The sequence below is a fragment of the Lactuca saligna genome, chromosome 3, assembly GCF_052625555.1.
Source record: "Lactuca saligna cultivar CGN05327 chromosome 3, ASM5262555v1, whole genome shotgun sequence".
Lineage (NCBI taxonomy): Eukaryota > Viridiplantae > Streptophyta > Magnoliopsida > Asterales > Asteraceae > Lactuca > Lactuca saligna.
Window position 1 is genome coordinate 3,662,420 of NC_136419.1, and position 12,533 is coordinate 3,674,952.

Genomic DNA, 12,533 nt, shown 5'->3' on the forward strand with positions numbered 1-12,533 from the left:
TCTTTTGTGCCATTTGGGCTAAAGCTTTATTAATGTATATCAAGTATGGAAATTGTTATGTCTCATTGATTGTATATATTTAAATCAAATCAATGATTGATATGGAATGTTTGTCACATGATTCACATATACCCTTGTTGTTCCTTGTTCCTCTTTACTTCTGCCATATTGAAGTATATATATGGCATAACGTTATATTGTATCTATTATTGAACTCACTAAGTGTCACCGCTTACCCTCTCAATGTTTTACAAATTGCAGGAGATAAACATCCAATATAGTTATATACTGGTAGAAGATTTTTGAATAGTTTGAAACTATTGTATCGATAGAAGCTTATGAATAGTTTGAAACTATTGTATTTTGCATTCCCATATGTATAAAACTATAGAATCCTGGGAAGTAATGTAATATATAACACTTTAAAATAGTCGGTTTGTATCCAGTAGTTTGTAACCTCTTTATCAATGAAAAATATTGTTTTTATGAATATGCAAGTAGCATGTTTTGGGGTAACTATATTGTTAAGTATGAAAGTTTGGGTCTTTCACAAATACGAAAGTTAGGGTCTTTCATGTAGTGATCATTGAAAGGAGGTGGAACATCATGATACCCTAGACCTTTGTTTTAATTATCTTTAAATGTTAATTGTTTTTCTATCATGGACACAACTACCTCACTTTCACATCAAATTTCTTAAAGTTGAATTCAGCATCTTTATATTTGACTTTTAATGCATCAAGTTCAGCAATCACAACATCAAAATCTTTCTTAAGATATCTATAATGGACACACTTGTCACTATATTCGGCCTGTAATTTCTTATAATCATTTGATTTGGCCTCTAATTGATATTTCAATGGTTTCTGGCCTTTCCTACCTTGGTACCTTTCGTATTTTAGTTCATCGTTCTCTCTACGTAGTAATTCATAATGTTCACGTAAATTCTCTAAAGAAATTTCATTAAAACTGATTTTTGAAGAACTCATTTTTATCAACAATTGCCCTTTCACTAAAAACTCAAATTTTAACCATAAAAGTCAAATTTAAAAAGCCAAACTTAAAAGTCAAACTAAAAAAAGTCAAACCGAAAAGTTAAATTTGAAATTTTGAAAATTAAACAAAAAAATCAAAGTTTAAAGTCAAAGGTCAAACTTGGAAGTCAAAGTCAAATTTTAAGTAAAAAGTCAAACAGTAAAAACTAAAATTTTTGGTTGAAAAGTAATTTAAAAATAGAGGAAATTGATTTTTGGGTTAAAAGTGTCGATTTTGCAAAATTTGGAACCAAGAAAGGACTCCTTTTGAATTAAATTTCGAAGGAATGAAACAAGTGACTTCCTAGTCCAACTGGTAAGGCGCCTTTGTTGAAGAAGCAAAAGTCCTGTGTTCGATCCCCAGCACCCCCAATTCTATTTCTAATTTTTTTTTAGATGTGTGATGCGAGGATGCTGCTGTGAAGCCTGCTGAACGAGACTGATGAACGAGCAAGGTGCGAGGTAAAAGAACAAAGTCAACCGGAAACTCTGTGTCGTACATGTACGACGTTGGCCGCAAACCGAGGACCGCAAATCAAGGGCCATAATCTCGGACCGTAAACTCTGAGGCCATAAACTCCTAGGGATGTGAACTGTTTACGGTCGTAAACTCCCTTCGTGCCATAAATACTACTTCAGATCGCGAAAAAAAACGACATTTTTCATCATTTTTGCTCCAAAACTCGATCCAGAACTCGTTTTTATCAAAAAGCGCGAAGAACAACCCCCCTATTTTGTCAAGATCTATCCAAAAACGCAAGAATCCTTCAAAAATAAGATCAAATAAGCTCCAAATTTAACAAAATTGACTGATACAAACCAAGCTCTGATACCACTTGTAAGTCCTAAATCTGCTTGTGTATCAATCAGATTCGTTTGATGGTGCGGAATACCAATCAAATGGATGATGCTAAATCAAAATAGAAGAGAAGTAGAAGAAGAATAATATGAATCTTGAATGTATTGATGATATGAATGAAGTTTCTTACACAAGATTCACTTTCTCTCTCTAACACACCTTAGAATACACACACTTAAGCTCCTCTTGGCCGTACACTCCTTTTATGTTCATCAATCCCTCCTCAACCACCTAGAACCTATATATATATATATATATATATATATATATATATATATATATATATATATATATATATATATATATATATATATATATATATATATACATACACACTAGGGGAATATGGGCCATAAATGGGTTTACGATCGTAAACACCCATTGGACTGTAAATACAACTACAAAAATATATTACACGACCAAAACCTATTAATGCCTAGAAAAGTAAAGCTTAAACCATATTTTTGACCCAACAACATTAGTGTAGATGATCTCTTCATGTGATTTCACCAATAGGTAAATATAAATATAACTACTTTTAGTAAAAAATTAAAAGAAAATATAGGTTGAATGTAAATTCTTAAAATGGAACGGAATGGAATGCTTGATTCCATTCCAATGCAATTATGAAAAGAATGTAGACATACCTGCACATCAGTGCACTCATAAACAAGTATCCTTCTCCCCAAATAAAGGGATAATCGATAACATTGAAGCAAACAATATTCTCTATGAGCCTACAGTAACATACAGTACACAATCAAATATTGAACACAAAACTATACATTATAAAACTATTTTTTAAAGTAAAAAAAACAAACTCTGAAAGTTCAAAAGTTATACTACATGGCATCAAATCAATAGTAGAACCGGCCATATGTAAAACTGTTTCATCAGGTCTATGAAATTCAAGAGGATGCATGTGTTCAAGGGGGTGAAACTTTGTTGTTGAGGCTCTTGTGGCAACACATAAACGATTTTATTCGCATATAAAAATAAGCATGTATGATATATATGGAATCATATATATGTTATTATACAATTAATAACAGTAAAAAAAACAACAAAAACTATATCTAAAATAACAAAAAACAAACAAAACAAAAACTAGCAACAACTACTAGTATATCTTTTTCTAGTAAAAGCAAGTTTATATGTGAAGCGTGATTTCCAAAAAGGTTAACCTTAAAGTTGATAACCGATTCTTTTGTTTCGATTTCAAATAAGGTAACTATAACATTTTAGCTATGCATTTACATAAAAAAGAGCATTATTGAGAATGCTGACAAACCTTATTAGTGCTATAATAAACTTCCAATAATTAGGGGTAAACGTTGAATACAGTCAACTCAAGTTCTCATATCGAATTTTGCAACAAAAGGAATCAATTTATCATAAGTGACGGGTGACTCGTTCTCTCACAAAAAACATGTACACGATACCTAGTAATTTTGATTGAGAAAACGGAGGATATTGCATAATTTTGCAAACTACAACACACCAAGTGTATTATATTTGTGGTAAAAAAGAGGTGAATGCATACCTTAAGTTGATTGTATATTATTATTATGTAGATGGTGGGCATGCAGAACTAGGAGGTGTTTCACTTTGAAGCTTTTATTTCTTTTTCTTGGGTTTTAATGTGAACTCAGGGTTAGGAGGAGGTAAAAAATTAACTTACCATCTACTGAAACCTGAAATACAAAATGCAAAAAATTAAACATTAATGATCACTATTTTTTGTTTTTATAAAATAATTTGAACCATAATAGATGCAAAACCCAACACCAGGAGTACTACCTACAAAGTTTGAACCAAGATGCAATATTAGCAATCCATGTCTATGGTGAAATATCTCAAGTTTTGTGTCACCAAATAAGTCCTCACTGCGAGCCTTGCTAGACGCTGTAAAAAAACTATGTGACAAACAAAAAAACAAACAATTAGGCGAGATGTTATTATATTTTAGTGTAGAATTCGGATTTTACTTGCATAAGGCGTGGTAGCGGCATATGGCAAGGGAGAAGAGTAAGATAAGGAGACCTGAAGTTGGAGGCACAAAGCAAACTACAACAATGTAAACAATTGATGTGGCTAATCAAGACAGAAACATAATTAGTTGGAGGTGAAAGCTTTCTTTATGAATATTCAAAGATAACTTACAACTTCATCATTTATTCCTGTTAATTTAATATGCTAATGTGTGACACGATCTTAGAGGGAAGAAGACAATGGATAAACCATACTCAGGTGAGATATTGGCAATAGTTGCTCTATCAGCAAAATTCAAGGTAGAAAAGTAAACGTATCTAAAAATTAGAAGGATTTAGAGTGTTAAATTAAAGAAAAAGAGCATACATGAAGGCATCTTTTCAGAACCAAAAGGAAATCAATTATGTTAGTAGGTGATCGGTTGTGAGGCAACTTATATGATTAAATGCACAAATTCATGATTCACTCAGAAACTCCACCTATGAAATTACTTCTTCAACTTATCCATAATAAAAATGAAAACCCCAAATATCACAGACTACTATTTTGAAAACCCCAAATAACACAAACTGCTATTTTGCAGATGTAGATGGAAAAAAAATTACAAATGGAAATGGAGAAACAAATCGAACCTGTAAATAGAAAGCGGTGATGGTGGTGTAAACAGGTGAATGGTGGTGAACGTCTAACCCCCAAAATTCCAAGCCCCAACTGATAAGGGTTTTGGTTTCACACCAAGAACATTTATCCAGGTGATTTTCTTTCTTTCCAATTTTTGATATAAAAAAAACTTGACAAAATCGAAAAGGTTTTTACCTCAAAATCTCAGTATATAAACAAAAGGGGAGATGTCAGATGGCTTTGACCGTGAGGGGTTTTAAAGAGAATGGGAAGAAAAAGGGAGGGGCTCCGGTTTTTAGACTGAGATAAGGATGGTGAGATTTAAGAAAGAGTGTAAATTAACCTACTTGGGTGAAAATGGACCTGTGATCTTTGTCTTGAGCACGTAATCTTTGTCTTGAGCCCTAGTTCTTCCAATTTTGGGAGGGCGCGTCTTTAATGACTCAAAGGGAAAAAAGGTGTATAAAAGAGGATAGTCTCTGTCATTTACCTCCATATGGTTGCAAAGCTCCAAAAATACAATAGGGAGAAAGAGTGATAGCAGCACAATGCTATTAGGGTTTCTTATGGAGATGATTTTAAAGCATGCGAAGAAGGAGGAGGTAGGGAGGGGGTTTTAATTTTTGGGATTTCATTTCCCAGCTTGTCTGTTAATAAAATGGAGAATGCACGTTCATAGGAAAAAAATATAAAACAACACGTTTGCACAACACTCTTTTATATGATAGGTGCCTTCCGTGTTTTTAATTTTTTCTTTTGGACACTAATTTTAGGGCACGCACATATGTGTGTCCTCTATCCTTCAAATATTCAAAAAACTTACATTATTATTAGGTCACACACAAATGTGTGTCCTCTATCAGTTTGTGTGTCATTCTTTGTGTGTCATTAAAGGGCTGTATTCTAGTAGTGTCGGGGTCTCACACAATCTCTGCCTCAACATCTAGAATATCAACTGTTGATTAGACCCCATCAAAAAGTAACATTCTTCTTCGTCAAAACGGGTCAAAGGCACAACGATCTTGGAGAAATCCTGGATAAATCTTTGATAATTTCCTATGAGACCTAAGAAGCTCCGAATATTAGATGGGGTCCTATGAACCTCCCTTCACATCACGACCTTGATCTTGGTCGGGTTGACAATTATACCCTTATGATTGACAATGTGCCCCAAGAACTGCACCTCGCAAAACCGGAAATCACATTTAGGGAACATGATATACAGTCTCTCCATCCTCAGGGTCTCTAATAATTATCACAAGTTATCCTCATGTTTCTCCTGGCCTTGGAGTAGACCAAAACAACATCTATGAATACTATCATTGACCGATCCAGCATCGACCTGTGAACCCGATTCATGAGATCCATGAATGCTATCGATGAATTGGTGATCCCAAATGGCATCACCACAAACTCGTAATGACCATAATGAGTTCTAAAGGTTGTCTTCTGTACATCATCATCCCGTAACCTAATCTGATTGTACCATGATCAGTCTTGGAAAACCAAGATGCATCCTGAAGCTGGTTAAATAAGTCATTAATCATCGAGAGTAGGTAATAGTTCTTCATCTTTAACTTATTCAACTCCTAGTAGTCAATGCACGTTCTATGTCATCTATCCTTCCTTTTCACGAACAAGATCAATGCTCCCCATGGTGAGCTGCTTGGTCGAATGAACCCCTTGTGTAGCAGCTCCTGAAGCTACATTTAAGACTTTGGCATCTCCTGTGGCACCGGGCAATATGGTGCTTTGACTATTGGAGTCGCTCCGGGAACTAGATCAATCTGAAACTTGACTTTCCTCACGGAAAGTCACTCCTAGAATATCCTCAAGAAATACATCGGGGAAATCCCGTACAATAGGCACCTCACTCAACATCATCATGCCATCTACCCAAGTTTCCACCACATATGCTAGAAACCCAAAACAACCCTGCTACAGGTATTTCCTGACCTTCACAACTGAATAAAGAGTTGTCCCATACGAAGCTCCCTCGCCAGGAATAACAAGTTCTCCCCCACTTGGGGTTCAAACTCTCACTAGCTGGAGCTCATAGTGAATCATGGCCCCATTGGGACCCTACAAGTTCATCCCGATGATATCCTTCGATCTTCGCAGAGGAATCAACATCAAATCAATAGAATACATTTCGCTAAACAGGTTCAGAGCACACCCATGATGAACCCTCAAAGCAATCATAGAACGAACATCAGTAATCTCAACCTCCAATGTGTAATCCAAAATTTCGGGAGCCTTGCGGAATTTCTTGCTAAGAACAAGAGATAAAAAGGATTAGGTATCTCTCGAATCAAACAATACATGAGCTGTAAAACCAATGACCAAGAAGGTCCCTATATATGATCATATATAATCATGAGCATAAATAAAGAAAAAAAGATATGAATAAGACACATACCAGTAACCACATCTGGTGTTGCACAGGCCCTATCTTGGATCAACTAAAATGCCTTCCTCTTCACCACAAGTGTCTCCGCCTTGCCCTGGTGGACGTCAGTAATTCTCAAGGTGATTAGTGTAGGTGTCGTCACTTCCCCTCGGACAATCAGCCTTCTTAGGCCCTATCTTGTTGCAGTGAAAACAGATCAATGCACTCCGGGGGCAATCCCTACTCATATGACCAGTCTACCCACATCTGTAACAACCTAAACCCGCTGATCAACAAGCCTCACTATGTTGTTTGCTGCACTTGTTGCAGCGGCCTCAGCACTGTTGGCCCCTAGAGTGTGAATTAGAAACCTTGGGCTTCTTATCCTAGCCCACGGTAGTCTGCAAATGTTATAGCTATCACTTCGACCGAATCTCCAACTCAATCTCCTGCTCATGGGTCCTCTCAATCAAATCATTCAGTGTCTTACACCTTGAGAAGCTCACAAACTCGTTGATGTCATCCCTCAACATGTCATGATATCTCATCTTCTTTATCTCCTCATTCGTAATGTACTGCGGAACCAAAAGAGCCCTCTCCTGGAACTTGGTAGTGATCTCTACCACAGTCTTAGTAGTCTGGCGATGGTCCTGAAACTCCCTCGCCAGCTGTTGCACCTCAATTGCCAGTGTAAACTCCCTCTGAAATCTCGTAACAAACTCCTCCCAAGTAATGGCTGCCACAACTGCAGTCCCGACAACTTGACCAACCACATCTCACCTGTCACGAGCCTGGTCCCTCAAAAATCATGATGTAAACCCCACATTTCCCCCTCATGGAAAAAACTCGTCTACTAAGCATTCTCCACGTAATCAATCCAGCATCGGCTAGTGATGGGGTCCTTAGCCCTAAATAACTTAGGAGATCTACAATATTTGAACTCCTGAAATGAGGAAGTATATACCCTTATCTGACCTCCAACAATCTTGGATCAAAGGCAATGAGCCGCTCATCCATGAGCTTTATAATCCCCTCCTTGATGGTACCAAACATCATAGGAGTACCATCCAAAATGCCACGAGTAACCTCAGTCGCAATAAGCTCATGTAGCCTCTCATCAATGGGTTCTAAACCTGGGCTAGAACCTGAACCTCCTCCTTAAATGACCAACATACTCAAACAGAAATACAAACATAGAAACAACCAGGATAAACTTGAGGGAATTACCAATACACATGTCTCTTTAGAGTTCCCAGGTCCATCCTTGTCTCGAGTACAGATCCTGTTCTTCTAGTAGCACAAGCCCAATAATACCTTTCACAACTATCTGTAGCTTCCTCAAGAACCATCCTAATTCCTTTAAGTCACCACATTAGCACTATAAACCAATCCTATGCAAAATAACATACATATACTAGACTTTCCTATCAATCCTCATCTCCCACCGCTCACAATACTAAGAACGTCAATCAGCGTCGTTGGTTTCCTTACACATGCAAGTTATACACAAAATGCGATCACATAGAGTGTAAAATGATGATTCTACCCTAAGTCCACAACCAAACAAGGAACAGGAAATGAGACTAAATCGATCATTTTAGGGCTATAGAATCCTAATCATATACAACTTTGAAAGCATATAGTTAGCAATTAACTGAGCTGATATCAATTCCAAGTAATACATAGCATACAATCCCCTTGGGTATAAGGCATCACACAAATTATGCAATTCTAGCATATAATTCCAAAAGGTATCCCTAGCCCTAATCTAGCATGAAATTCACATATCCAACATACTAATCATAATACACAAGTATCGACGATTTGGGCACTACTTACTTGAGCTCGATTGATTGCATGCATCACACCCATTTTCTAGTCTTATAAAAGAAATCTTTTTAGAAATTCATTTTCTTTGAAAAGATTATCATTTCCTCATTTTGAGTTCTGGCATACCCGAATGTATGCCTGAATCCCTTAAACCAAGGCTCTGATACAAACTTGTAATGTCCCAAAAACATATGTAAAATTTTCATTTATAATTAAATCAAAAACCATTAAGTATCCATAACAAACCCAAACATCGTATGCCAAAATAGTGAAATCATCAGAGTACAAATCCAAATCATAATGAAAAAAAAGCGGAACATGGGTGGATGTGCTACGATCATGTTGGGCCCTTCCCTTTTATATCAGAAGTACTTGAAACCACAAACATAATTGTAAGCACAAGCTTAATGACCTTCCCAAAATACCACATACATCATACATGTAATATAATAGCACGTGGCTGTGTAAGGTCCGAATAAACCCCGATCTGTATCAACCCAAAATAACAACAATTAGCTATGTCGATTCCGAATCAACCCCTGGGTCCGTATAAACCCCAAGTCCATAATGACTCTGAGCCTATATTAGCTCCATACATAAATCATGTAATCGCATCAGTCAAAATCATACAATATCAAACATTCTATTCATAAAATACACTGGGCCGACCTTAGCGCCTTCAACTAACTTAAGGTGGTAAAAAGACTCACCTTACAGATAGACAAAAAGCTAAAACAACATGATGCTCTGAAAACCATGCTACTTGTCACCTATACAAATAATAGTGACCAAAACTTAGACTATAACTCAAAATACGCAAAATACCCCAAGGTCAAATTAGTCAAATCCTGGTCAAAGTCAAAAGTCAAAGTCAACAGTCAAGATTAACCCTCCACGTCATGGCCATCCTTAGCTATGTCATGGCCTTCAAATGACAAAACAGACGTGAATCGACCAGTCGCCATGCCATGGCAGCCTAGACCATGTCATGGGAATTGGATCCAAAACATCTTAATGTGTTAAGTTGAATCCTCAAACCTCAAAGGTTCCAAAGTCCAGATCTGATCACTTCTAATTTCCAAAATGGTAAATTTGCCACCTTTATCCATTGAGATCCACCTAGAGGTCTAGATCTCAAGCCTTAAATCCAAAAAGGATAAAGAATGGCAAGAACTTGTCAAGAAGCACTTAATCCCTTAAGTCTCAAGCTCGTTTTCTCCAGAAGAGCTTATAACACCAAAACCAACCTAAAGATTGATGCTTTTTAGACTTGCATGTCAAATGCACGTCTTGGACTCAACTTAGGTCAAAATGGGACTTTATGACCAAAATCTTATGCATGGAACAAACCAACCATCAAACTTCATATCCAAAACATGAAATACTCCAAATGATCTAGAGACTCATAAAGTTGCAACCTTTATGAAGTCTCTCCATCCCACCTAAAAAGATCAAGAAGAAATAGGACAAAATACAATATCTAGCACTCTATAATCAAAAAGCTTGGAACTTGGGACTTACAAGAGTCCAAAAGATGCACAATAAGATGGTGAGAAGAGTTGCTTGCTTAATCCAAGTCTAAAAGGCACCTCCTTTTTCTTCTAATCTGCAAAAATCAACACAAAAATCTTAGAGGGCAACAATGGGGGTTAGGGTTTGCTTAGAGGCTGAGAGGGTGTGATCAAGGCTGACGGTGAGCAACCATATCCATCGCATTCCCTTAAATAGGGTGTAAACCCCAAAATTTAGGCTTTCTCATTATACAACTACTATGCCCTGTTGCCATTTAAAAATCGCGACACATCAATCCTCACCACATCGTGGGATGCCTTCACCATGATGTCGTACCACAAAAAATCCAAAAATCATAAATTTAAATACCTCCAAGGAGTTGGATGTTACAACCCATATGTTAAAGTATTACTTAGTCCTAGTCCTTTACTTCATCCAATCATACCCTTGATTCTCCTTGCAGCGTCTAAACTTGAGCCTCACCTAATCCTCATCTCAAGGTCTCAAGAATTTCCTTCAAACATCATCTCAACTAAAAATATCCTTCAAAGACAACTGAAACAATAACACCAAAATCTTATGAGCACCAAACAAACTAAGTAAACACATAGCCCCCAACACTAAGTCTTCTATCCTTGTTGGTCGTCTACTTCTTCTCCTCCCATGATATATCACTCGAATATGCCGAAAACCCATGTACCTATTGCATTTGCCTCATGGTCTTCCCAGCCAAGAAAAAAATCAAGCCGCTCCTCTTATTCCTGCCCCATAACTCAACCCAAAAACACGAACAACTAATTTGAAAATCATCAACAAATTTAAAATTCTTAAAATAGATCTTTTCGAAACATATATATAAACTTTTGATACTACTAAAAACTAGTTAGAAAATTCAAAAAAAAATTGCTAAAAAGAATTCTTTCTAACCATACTATTTGTCATACTATTTAACTCCTTGAAACCAGCACCCCGTTTCGAAAATAAAACCTAAATTTCGAGATGTAACTGATAATGAGTTCTGTTGACCAGAAATCAATAATAATTCAGTTGGGTGTTGGTTTCGAGGAGTTAAATCTCATAATTTTGGATATTGGGGGTGAAAGTGTAATTTTTGGGGTGGTTTTGTAAAGAATTTCAGAAGATAGGGAATGTTTGGTAAATTTTGAAGTTAATCTAAAAAAGATTTTGTGGAGGAGGGCCAAACATGGAAAAATGGAATTATGTTTGAAAGTTTGGCACGGGATTAAACACGACACCCCTTCCCCCTCATTTTTCTGATAATAAACTCCTACAAATCCTAACCCTATCTTAGAAGGAAGCCGCCATTCACGACACTCCAGCCGCCACCACCCTTCCTTCTCGTTTTTCCGATCAGCCAAGGCCACCAAGCGACTACCGTTCTCAATCGATGCCTTTGCCACCGATGTGAGCCGTCAACCAGCACCGTCATTGCTCCTATTGCCACCGAAAATGAGGAATGTGAGCGGACATCCTTTTCGTTGTTGCTGTTGTCATTTGCGGTCGCAGCTCTTCTTCTCCATTTCTTCGGTGCTACGCCACAACCACGTCCACCACCGTTGCTCAACGCGTTTATTGCATAGCTGCTGCCTCCGGCCATCGTCTATTGGCATGAAGGTGGCTACGGTCGCATTTTATTTATTTATGGTGTGTGTTTGCTTGACAGGACATCAAAAGTAAACCCACCACCATGAGCTGGCGGTTGTCATCTCCGACCACTGCCTGCAGCCTCAAGTATTGTTCATTTGTGTGTGTGTGATTTAGTGGTTTTCGTGTTTCATGTGTGTGTTGAAAGGCCTAGTATGCTTAAGATTCATATTAAAGTGATATTGATAAATAACATATGATACTAATGGGTCACACTAACAACAACTTGATACAATTGACTATTTATTAGAAATTGATTTTAATAAATATTCAATAAAACTCTTATTGGAAATCATTTATTTCATGGAAATAATAATTTTCATTAGCAAGTAACTTAATATATATCAAACGGTATGATTTAAAAGTCATGTACAAACTTTTGGACTAGTTGAATCCTTTTGTATTTTTCCTAAAAGACAATCTTTATATTTTATAAAAGAGTTTATAAAAGTTTGACTTTATGTAATTTTTGATATATGCATAAAAAGCAGAAGTGTATGACTTGTGTAATCATGCTTTAAAGTCATGGGAGATATGCTTATGACAATGGGGACAAGTTTGCTTAAAGTGCTAAGGACTAATGGTTAACAACTTCACTTTATGCATATAAATAAGAGAGCTTGCACTTGGA